Genomic DNA, 11308 nt, shown 5'->3' with positions numbered 1-11308 from the left:
GCAGGCTACTGTCCATGGGGTCACAAGAGTTGGACACGACTTAGCGACTAAACCACCATGACCTAAAGTGGGCTTCTCTGGTGGCTCAGACTGCTAAGAATCTGCCTACTAATGCAGGAGACCCAGGTTCGATCCTTGGGTCAGAAAGATTCCCTGGAGAAGGGAATGGCAACTCACTCCAGTATTCTGCCTGGAGAATTGCAAGGACAGAGGAGCTTGGTGGGCTACAGTCCATGGGGTCACAAAGAGTTGGAGACGGCTGAGTGACTAACACTATTCTCTGTGTAGGTTACTTCCTTTTCTCTGTATGCAACTAAATGTATATACTTAATTATTTCTCAACCTCTGTTAATTCATTGAACATTTTCCCTGTCATTGTGTATGTAAAAGACTGGCTATTCACTAAGCAATTAAGAAAAGAGAATCACCAGTGGGTTGGGTGAAAACATATAATCAACGCTTTTCTAAGTGAAGATGTTTAGATAACTCCAAACTCTAGGATTAAATGCATGTTCTGGTTCACAATTTAACACCTAATTACTCCCATTTTTATGATGATGTTATAAAGCTAGCTATTGAAAAGTAAGTAATTTGGCCCCCAAGACATGAATAGTGAAATTTTAGGAGAAAGATGAGAGAGTTGCCATATTTAAAATAATGTAGGTTCCCTTCAAGGTATGGAATGCTATGGTACCTATTTCTATCACTGCTCATTCACTCTAAATATCTAGAACTAATATATCAAGTGGATTATTGATAAGGCATAAAAATATGAATGATGACATATTTTCTCCAAGGATGAAGGGAGTGATGGAGTGAGGGTGGAAAAAATCAGGTAATATTACATCGCTGTTGGTTAAGAATTGCTATGATTCCCAACTTGATAGAAAAAGTGTATATGTGTAGACATAGAAATTGGGGGAGAAAAGAATTAGGGGATATAAGAAAAATATAGCCATCAGATTGGAGGAACAGCTTTCAAAAGCCTATAACAAAGAGAAATTCACAACCCCATTTATGAAGAATAGTCAGAATGAAGCACAGGACTTCTCTTCCTGCTGTCACCTGAATGTCTGTGGTAAATAAGAAAGAATGAGTAAATACAAGTAAAGCCCTTAGAAAAATGCTTGTAACAGTATCAGTGCCATATGAGAGTTCAAGGAATAAATCTGGAAGGAACACAGAAACTCAGCAATGGTTCCTTCTGGGAACAGGACCTGGAAGACTGCAGAACAGGGAGTGAAGAAAATTCACATGTTAATGTGCATTCCGTTCCTCTTTTTGAGTTTTGTACAAGTTTTGTGTCATTCTTGTTCTTACTATAAAATTTATTTGAAAAAATGAACACCCCATAACAGTAGCATTAGACACCGACTTTATTGGGTTCGTGGTTACAGGGTGAGGAACTCAGACAGAGCATGTCTGCCCTATGACGGCAGGGCCTCGGCAGAGAAGACTCACGGACTGGGGCTGACTCAGCATCCAGGTGCTGGAATCCTCTGGGTGACTGCACTCCCAAGTCTGCAGCTGAAGCTGAGCTTGGCTCCATAAGACCTCCCAGGTGTCCAGGCTTCCTTGAAGCAGGGCAGGCCCAGGGCATGCAGCTCTCTTCCACAGCACCTGAGGATGCTGCAAGGGAGCAACCCAAGTGTCCAGGCAGAGACTCATGGCCTTTTCTACCATAACCTTGGACACTCAGTTCAGTTCAGTTCAGTTCAGTCGCTCAGTCGTGTCCGACTCTCCGCGACCCCATGAATCACAGCACGCCAGGCCTCCCTGTCCATCACCAACTCCCGGAGTTCACTCAAACTCATGTCCACAGAATTGGTGATGCCATCCAGCCATCTCATTCTCCGTCGTCCCCTTCTCCTCCCACCCCCAACCTTTCCCAGCATCAGAGTCTTTTCCAGTGAGTCAACTCGTCGCATGAGGTGGCCAAAGTATTGCAGTTTCAGCTTTAGCATCGGTCCCTCCAATGAACATCCAGGATTGATCTCCTCCAGAATGGACTGGTTGGATCTCCTTGCAGTATAAGGGACTCTCAAGAGTCTTCTCCAACACCACAGTTCAAAAGCATCGATTCTTCGGCGGTCAGCCTTCTTCACAGTCCAACTCTCACATCCATACATGACCATGGGAAAAACCATTGCCTTGACTAGACGGACCTTGGTTGGCAAAGTAATGTCTCTGCTTTTTAATATACTATCAAGGTTGGTCATAACTTTCCTTCCAAGGAGCAAGCGTCTTTTAATTTCATGGCTGCAATCAGCATCTGCAGTGATTTTGGAGCCCAAAAAAACAAAGTCTGACACTGTTTCCACTGTTTTTCCATCTATTTCCCATGAAGTGATGGGACCAGATGCCATGATCTTTGTTTTCTGAATGTTGAGCTTCAAGCCAACCTTTTCACTCTCCTCTTTCACTTTCATCAAGAGGCCTTTGAGTTCCTCTTCACTTTCTGCCATAAGGGTAGTGTCATCTGCATATCTGATGTTATTGATATTTCTCCCAGCAATCTTGATTCCAGCTTGTGCTTCTTCCAGCCCAGCGTTCCTCATGATGTACTCTGCATAGACGTTAAATAAGCAAGGTGACAATATACAACCTTGACGTACACCTTTTCCTATTTGGAACCAGTCTGTTGTTCCATGTCCAGTTCTAACAGTTGCTTCCTGACCTGCATACAGGTTTCTCAAGAGGCAGGTCAGGTAGTCTGGGATTCCCATCTCTTTCAGAATGTTCCACAGTTTATTGTGATCGACACAGTCAAAGGCTTTGGCATAGTCAATGAAGCAGAAATAGATGTTTTTCTGAAACTCTCTTGCTTTCTCCATGATCCAGCGGATGTTGGCAATTTGATCTCTGGTGCCTCTGCCTTTTCTAAAACCTGCTTGAACATCTGGGAGTTCACGGTTTATATACTGCTGAAGCCTGGCTTGGAGAATTTTGAGCATGACTTTACTAGCGTGTGAGATGAGTGCAATTGTGCGGTAGTTTGAGCATTCTTTGGCATTGCCTTTCTTTGGGATTGGAATGAAGACTGACCTCTTCCAGTCCTGTGGCCACTGCTGAGTTTTCCAAATCTGCTGGCATATTGAGTGCAGCACTTTCACAGCATCATCTTTCAAGACTTGAAATAGCTCAACTGGAATTCCATCACCTCCACTAGCTTTGTTCGTAGTGATGCTTTCTAAGGCCCACTTGACTTCACATTCCAAGATGTCTGGCTCAGATCATGAACTCCTTATTGCGAAGTTCAGACTTAAATTGAAGAAAGTAGGGAAAACCACTAGACCATTCAGATATGACCTCAATCAAATCCCTTATGATTATACAGTGGAAGTGAGAAATAGATTTAAGAGACTAGATCTGATTGATAGAGTGCCTGATGAACTCTGGACGGAGGTTCGTGACATTGTACAGGAGACAGGAACCAAGACCATCCCCATGGAAAAGAAATGCAAAAGAGCGAAATGGCTGTCTGAGGAGGCCTTACAAATAGCTGTGAAAAGAAGAGAGGCGAAAAGCAAAGGAGAAAAGGAAAGATATAAGCATCTGAATGCAGAGTTCCAAAGAATAGCAAGGAGAGATAAGAAAGCCTTCCTCAGTGATCAATGCAAAGAAATAGAGGAAAACAACAGAATAGGAAAAACAAGAGAGCTCTTCAAGAAAATTAGAGATTCCAAGGGAACATTTCATGCAAAGATGGGCTCAATAAAGGACAGAAATGGTATGGACCTAACAGAAGCAGAAGATATTAAAAAGAGGTGGCAGGAATACACAGAAGAACTGTACAAAAAAGATCTTCACGACCAAGATAGTCACGATAACGTGAACCTTGGACACTACACAGTGTTATTTCCAGGACATCTGTCAGTGACAAGTAAGCACCGTGTCAGCTCTGGTCACATGGAGGGGGCTAGACCCCACTGCTCAATGGGATGAATGTCCAAAAAATGACAGGCTCTAAAATTTCCACATTTATAGACTACTTTTAAAAATACTCTGTCCCAGGGATATCACTCCAACATACGTAGGCAGGAAATATGGCCTTTTGAAATAGAGCCAAGTGCAAGTTAAATGTGACCTGGACTCCTGCCTTCACCACAGCACCCTGAGCTGTTTGACCATAAACAAAAACATTGAGGGAGTCTTATAGAACAGTTTTGGGATAATAAAGCATAGTATCTGCCTTAAATGCTGCTCTACCAAGGAGCCCTTTCCTCCATTCTTGAGTCAAGGTGTATGACTTAAATTCCCCACAACTCCCTGTTCTTCTGTCTTTCAAAACAATGAGAAAGAGAATACTTGTAACTATTCATGGATTTGTGTGCCATGTGCGTAGTGGTCACTTCCCCTTTCAGCCTTGAAGCCCTGTGATGAAGGAGGTCAAGGTTGTTTGTTCCTACCAGCTTTTGGCTCACTTGAAGTCTGATAGGGTCATGCTGAGAATAACACATTACTTTCTTTAGACACTAGTCGACAGATATTCCTTACAATACTAAATCCATAAAGCTCTTCCCAGTGAAAGGCTTTCTTCTTCAAATTGGCACCAAAACTGAAACAGCAGCACACTTGACCACGACTGAAGAGAATCCATTTACACTTTTTACACTCTCCTTTGACATGAATTTCTAAACATTTTGCTACAGGAATATCAACTTTTTTGAATTGCAAAGGTGGTCTCAAACCTGGTTGGGTGTATTGTGTGATGTAGGGGATGTGTACTCTATTTCCTCTTCCCTTTAGGTGTTGGAGAAGACTCTTGAGAGTCCCTTGTACTGCAAGGATATCAAACCAATCAGTCCTAAAGGAAATCAGTCCTGAATATTCACTGGAAGGACGGATGATGAAGCTGAAGCTCCAATACTTTGAGTCACCTGGACTGACTCATTGGAAAAGACCCTGAGGTTGGGAAAGATTGAAGGCAGGAGGAGAAGGGGATGACAGAAGATGAGATGGTTGGATGGCATCACCGACTCAATGGACATGAGTTTGAGCAAGCTCTGGAAGTCGGTGATGGACAGGGAAGCCTGGTGGGCTGCAGTCCATGGGGTTGCAAGGAGTAGGACATGACTGAGTGACTGAACTGAACTTGGGAGAGGGGCGCACGGACCAGACCGGGGTCTTTCCATCTCAGTTTCTGAAATATACACGTGTACTTCAGGCATCAGCAAGTTCTGAAAAATCTGAGTAGGAAAATAGTCAGATGAGACCCAGTGGGGCACATTTGGAGGTGGAGATGGAAGAGTGAGTCAGGGGGGAGCCCAGCAAGAGCACTGTTTTCAGAGTTTATGTGAAATACAATCAAACTATAGAGAAGAGGTGTCAAGGACAGAGCAATGTGGAGGGGTTGCAAGAGAAAAAATCTGAGTGGTTGGATAGGGTGAGAGAGTTGAAGGATGAGACGGTAATGAGGTTCCATGTCTCATTTTTAGATACATAGACTGAAGGAAGTCCTTAAAATAAAAGGATTAACTAGAATGGAGAAAAGAAAGTGATATTATAATTAATGTTATGATGACCTATTACACTGAGATCTAGCTATAATTCACATGATAGTTCATCGGTTTTCTCAACACCATTTATCCATTAGTGCTACTCATTTATGACTGATGAGACTATTTGAAATCACTCAAGGTATTTCAAAGATAGGGGCTTATTAAAGGGCATTGGACACCAATGTGTTGTGAGGGTTTCAGGGGCCAAGGCAGAAAAGTCATGTTCAGTTCAGTTCAGTTCAGTCGCTCAGTCATGTCCGACTCTTTGCGATCCCATGAATCACAGCATTCCAGGCCTCCCTGTCCATCACCAACTTCCGGAGTTCACTCAAACTTATGTCCATCGAGTCGGTGATGCCATCCAGCCATCATGTTAGGGTATGTTAATTGTGTGTTTAGTAGAGAACTAGAATCCATTGTCCATGGAACCCAGTGCTTCTCCAAGGAGGTCATTTCTACTTTTCTTTGAAGCATGAGGCTTCTGTAGAGGGTGCACCTAGGAAGCATGCCAAGAATTCAAACTCAATCCCAGTGTCCTCCACCTTTTGAAGCAAAGGTTTGAAAGGTAGTTTGAAGTGAGTCACTGAATTTTTCCCTCTATCTGATCCAGGCAACTTGTATGCTGATAGTTTTCCATCTTTCTGATCTAGTATGGCCCAATTTCAACTCTTATACTTCTTTCTCCAGCTCAAATCTTTACCCAGATCACCAAATTCTTGTTTAACATTATCACAAGGCTGTCCAGTAGAAAGCTCAGTCTTAACATTTCCAAAGCTGAAAATCTTATCTTCTCAAATCTACTCAAATGTGCTCCATCTGCATTTTTTTCTCTCTCTGCTAATAGCAACTCCATCCTTTCTGACAGGATGGTGACCTTGGAATCATGCTGGTTGACCGGTTGTTTCACATGCCACATCCAAACTGTTGGCAAACCCCATCAGTTTTTTCATCAAAATATGTCCAGCATCATAATTCTTATCACCACCTCCAGTCTGGTCTCAAGCCTCCTTATTTCTTGCTTAAATTATTGCCATATTCTTCTAACTAGCCCCCTTCACCGGCTCTTGTTTCCCCTCCCCACCCCAGAAAGGCTACTCTCAGCACAGCTACCTCAGTGACTCCTTGACAACCTTAATCAGATCATGTTACTTTTACTGAGGACCCTCCAAAGGATGGCATCTCACACAGTGTCCACTGAGGTGCTATACTGTTGAGCCCCACTTTATCAGACTCTTCCATCATTCTTCTCCCTCTCACTTCACTCCTGCATAGCACAGGACCTCCTGGTTTCTGCTCAGACGTTCCAGGCATGTCCCCACTCTCAGGCTTTGCACATGCTGTTCCTCTATCTAGAATTCTCTTTCCTAGATATATCTGGCTCATGTCCTCGCTTCTTTGTAAAAGTGTCACCTTCTCAAGAAATAAAGCCTGTTTCATGTGAAAACCCTTACCTTCACCCTGATCTCCTTCCCTGATTTATTTTCCTCCTAAATTGCAGTAATACTTATTGTTTACTATCTGATTGAATCCCTTCAGTTGAATGAAAACTGCAGAAAGTGTTGGTGTTGTTTTTACAACTATTTCCCCAGTAAGACCATACCTGGACATCATGTATTTTTAGGAAATACATGTAGAGTTACTGAACTGACCTTTTTCTTGTTATTTCTAAGCATCATAATATACAGTTAAAACTCACTCTGCAGCCCTCACCTGTGCTCTCAAACTTTCCACCTTGTCCTTCTACATAAATCTACATTCCAGGCTAGCATCAATGTCATCCTCTTAAAAGATTGAACTTAAATGTCATGTACACAAGGAAGATTTTATCCTGCTTTCTTTCTGTTTTCAAAGTTTTTTTTTCCCTAGGAGTCTCTATTTTGTACTGGAGTTATTTTTTTTAAATATATTTTTTATTAAATTGTCATTTTCTTGAGAGTAAACCAGCTTTTTTCTGTAATGTTTTAGTCATACAGAGCACACCCTTAAAAAATCTTTTTATTTATGAGAAATTTCAAACATACACAAAGTAGAAAGAACTACTGCTACTGCTACTGCTAAGTCACTTCAGTTGTGTCCGACTCTGTGTGACCCCATAGATGGAAGCCCACCAGGCTCCCCTGTCCCTGGGATTCTCCAGGCAAGAACACAGGAGTGGGTTGCCATTTCCTTCTCCAATGTGTGAAAGTGAAAAGTGAAAGTGAAGTCCCTCAGTCGTGTCCAACCCCTAGTGACCCCATGGACTGCAGCCCACCAAAATGAGTCTATTACCCAACTTCAGCAGTTATCAGTTTATTACCAAATTTGTTTCACTGAGCCTCCTGATTCTTCGCCTGTTACTAACAGTGAATCTACAAACTCCTGTGGGCTTACTGATCTGTTTCCTGTAGATTCACCAGCCCTTGAGATCTAAGATCTCACATAATTGCACCTTTGCCTAAAATAAGAAGTGTTGGGAAATAGATTAAATGTCTCTCAACAGGGAACTCAGTGATGAAATAAATAAGAATAATCTCTCAGATGCAGGGAATTGGGAAGCTGTCCAATATGCCTTGCAATTATTTCTGGAAATTAAAAAAATGCTTCAAAACTGCATATTAAAAGAACATACTGAATATTGAACTTCGAATCTCCAATGACAGAGCATATACTACTGAAATTACTAGGCTTTCAAGAAAGAAAATTTGTTTGGTCACCTAGGAAAAAAAGCAAATGAGTACATTATTGACAGAAAGCAGTGTGAACCATGAATTTCATACTCAGCAAAAGTAACTTGCAGGGATAAATTGCACTGACCTTTAAGTCATCAAGCAAGACCTTGGATAATATACTTCCCATGATTCTCTTCCAGAGGGAAGAAAAAAACTTCAGAAAATAAAATTCTTAGAAAGATATTGATGTAAGTACTAAACATTTTTGCATTTGAGACTCAGTGAAAGTTATATAAGAGAAGTAGTGACCTTGCTGATGACCATTAGGGTTATTGTCTATAATAATTCAGCAAGATCTATGCAATGCTTTTCTATTTATGGGTTTTATTTTACATAAAATGTTTTAAAGACATCCTGGGAAATAACTATTCCCCAGATATCCTGAAAAATGATATTATGGGTGTGATTTCAGATTAGACGCTGTGACCTAATGTAGAACTTAATGCTCCTGTAATGCATTTTTGCTTCTGTACTTTGCTTGCTGCTCGTAAAACCAAAGTTACTCCATTTTAAGATAAGGTTGTTTTAAAGTAAAGATTCCTAAAATTGTTTTTGAAAAAATAAAAAAAAATTAAAAAAAAGAAACAGTTAAAAAAAAAAAGAACCAAGATATTTAACATTTGAAAGGGACATTTAAAAACATTAGTTCTAAAATCTATGTCGTAATCCCTCTCCTCTTCTGAAGAGTTAGAGTTCGGGGGAGTCAAGAGGGTAGATCCCAGAATCTTTAGTTTTAAAACACTCTTCAGGTGAATTTTTTGTTTGTTTGTTTTGACTATACCATATGCCTTGTTGAACCTTTTCCCCAACAAAGGATTAGAACAGGTTACTGGCAGTGAGAACACAGAGTCTAATCTAATGGGAGATCTCAATGGGAGACCAGGAGGAGAAATCTAGGATGAAGTTAGTTAAAGTGTTTATCAAGTATCTCCCTTGCTACCTAGTCACAGTGGCTGGGCTCTGATCCCAGGAAAAAGACCACAGCTACTATCAGCTGTGGATAGCCCTTCCCATGCAGCTGTCCTTTCAGGATCTGGCCCTCTTTGTCCTTTTAGGTTCTTGGGTGGAAATGACTTCACTTATCTCTGATAGTAAAGAGGTAAACAATTAGATGAACAAAGTAACTAAGATAGTACTAAAGGCAGTGAAAAAGATGTAATAGCCTAAATTGCTAAGTGGAGCTATTATTTTAGATGAAGAAGCCTGAAGAGTAGATATCTCTGTGTTGTCTGAAATAAGGTCAAAATACTTGAAAACCAGGCATACAGGTGGCTACCTATATTTTTTGGTTAAGAATCTAAAATTCTGATTTGCCTTATGCCCAGAGAGTGAACCATTCAAACTTTCTACTGGTAGAGGCTTTGGGTTAATACTTACATAGGAAGTTACCTTGGATCTTAAAACTACTTGGTTGCCGCTTCAGCTCTGTATTACTGACTTTAGCAAGGAGGAGATGACTTTGGCTTGGAAGGTGTAGACATTGGGCCAGATTTGTCATCTACTTCTACCCTAAATGAATTAATTCTAATAAAACTGCTTATTTCTTGGGAAAAAAAATATATAAAACAATGTCCATCTTAGTACATTTTATTTTGAAGAATAGTTATCTTAAATAAAAATGTACTTTGTAATACGGCATAAAAAGTAAAAATGAGACATAGTAGATAAACTGATTTATGTAAAAACATTCAACAATAAACATAAATCATAGATCTAATTTTAATTCTGAGTCTGTACAATTCAGAAACTAACTAGCACTAAATAAACTGATTTGGGAGAGGAGGAGCAATGAAGAGGATCCTGATCCTTGGCTTAATTTAAGCTTCTGGACACTGCAAACTCAACCCCCTCTGAGACTCAGTTTGAGGCTTCCATGCTAGAATCTTCCATGTAAACACAGGTGCTGGAATCACTTGGGAGAAGGAGAGAGAGGTAGAGGAGGTCATCCCATTGTAGGAGTTTACAGAATCCAGGAGGCCCCTCAGGCCCTGGAGAAGTGGCCATGGGGGTCAGGTTTGCAGTGCACTGAGGAAATTTTGCTACTCTCTGCAGAGGATGACTGCTACCTGTTAACTGTGTTTACAACTGTCCCAGCAAAGCAATTTAACTTGGGCATTTAGCAAGGCATCTTTCAGGTAGCTGGTCCCCAGATGGTGACACTAATGTGCAGGAGAGGAGAGGCTCTAGGACTCCAGGATGAAAAAGGAAGTCCCAGCTGGCTGTGCCCCGTGGGGTGCAGGACGTCTGATGACACAGAAGTGGAAGTGATGCCCATGCTCCTCTACCCTCAGTTCAGTTCAGTCACTCAGTCATGTCTGACTCTTTGAGACCCCATGGACTGCAGCACACCAGGCTTCCCTGTCCATCACCAAATCCCAGAGCTTGCTCAAACTCATGTCCATTGAGTCAGTGATGCCATCCAACTATTTCATCCTCTGTCGTCCCCTTCTCCTCCTGCCTTCATTCTTTCCCAGCATCAGGGCCTTTTCCAGTCAGTTCTTTGTATCAGGTGGCCAAAGTATTGGAGCTTCAGCTTTAGCATCAGTCCTTTCAATGAATATTCAGGGTTGATTTCCCTTAGGATTGTCTGGTTTGGTCTCCTTGCAGTGCAAGGGACTCTCAAGAGTCTTCTACAACACCACAGTTCACAAGCATCAATTCTTCTTTAAAGTCCAAATCTCACATCTATACATGACTATTGAAAAAACCATAGCTTTGACCCCTACCCTCAATAAAACCAAGCCATGAGATTTTCATGTTGAAACTGGACAGCCTCCTGGAGCACTTTCATTTGTTCTTTAATAATCTTTTTTCCTAGTACCAACAGCAACTTTTGCTTATGCCTTTAAATTAAAAAAAAACAAAAACATATATATATATATATGTATATATATAAAATTCCCTAGTAATAAATTAAAGGGCTGTCATAGCTCAGATGGTAAAGAATCTGCCTGCAGTGCAGAAGACCCTGGTTCAATGCCTGAGTTGGGAAGATCCCCTGGAGAAGGGATGTATGTAATGGCTTTAGTGTATTTCAATATTACAAGGTTACAAGAGTCACTGTTTCCTAAAATGTAATAAAATCAGATATACTTATTT

Source organism: Moschus berezovskii, chromosome 6, assembly GCF_049115385.1.
Source record: "Moschus berezovskii isolate FMDL1 chromosome 6, NW_MosBer_1.0, whole genome shotgun sequence".
NCBI classification, from domain to species: Eukaryota; Metazoa; Chordata; class Mammalia; order Artiodactyla; family Moschidae; genus Moschus; species Moschus berezovskii.
The sequence above is the reverse complement of the archived record's forward strand: the minus strand, read 5'-3'. Positions refer to the sequence as shown.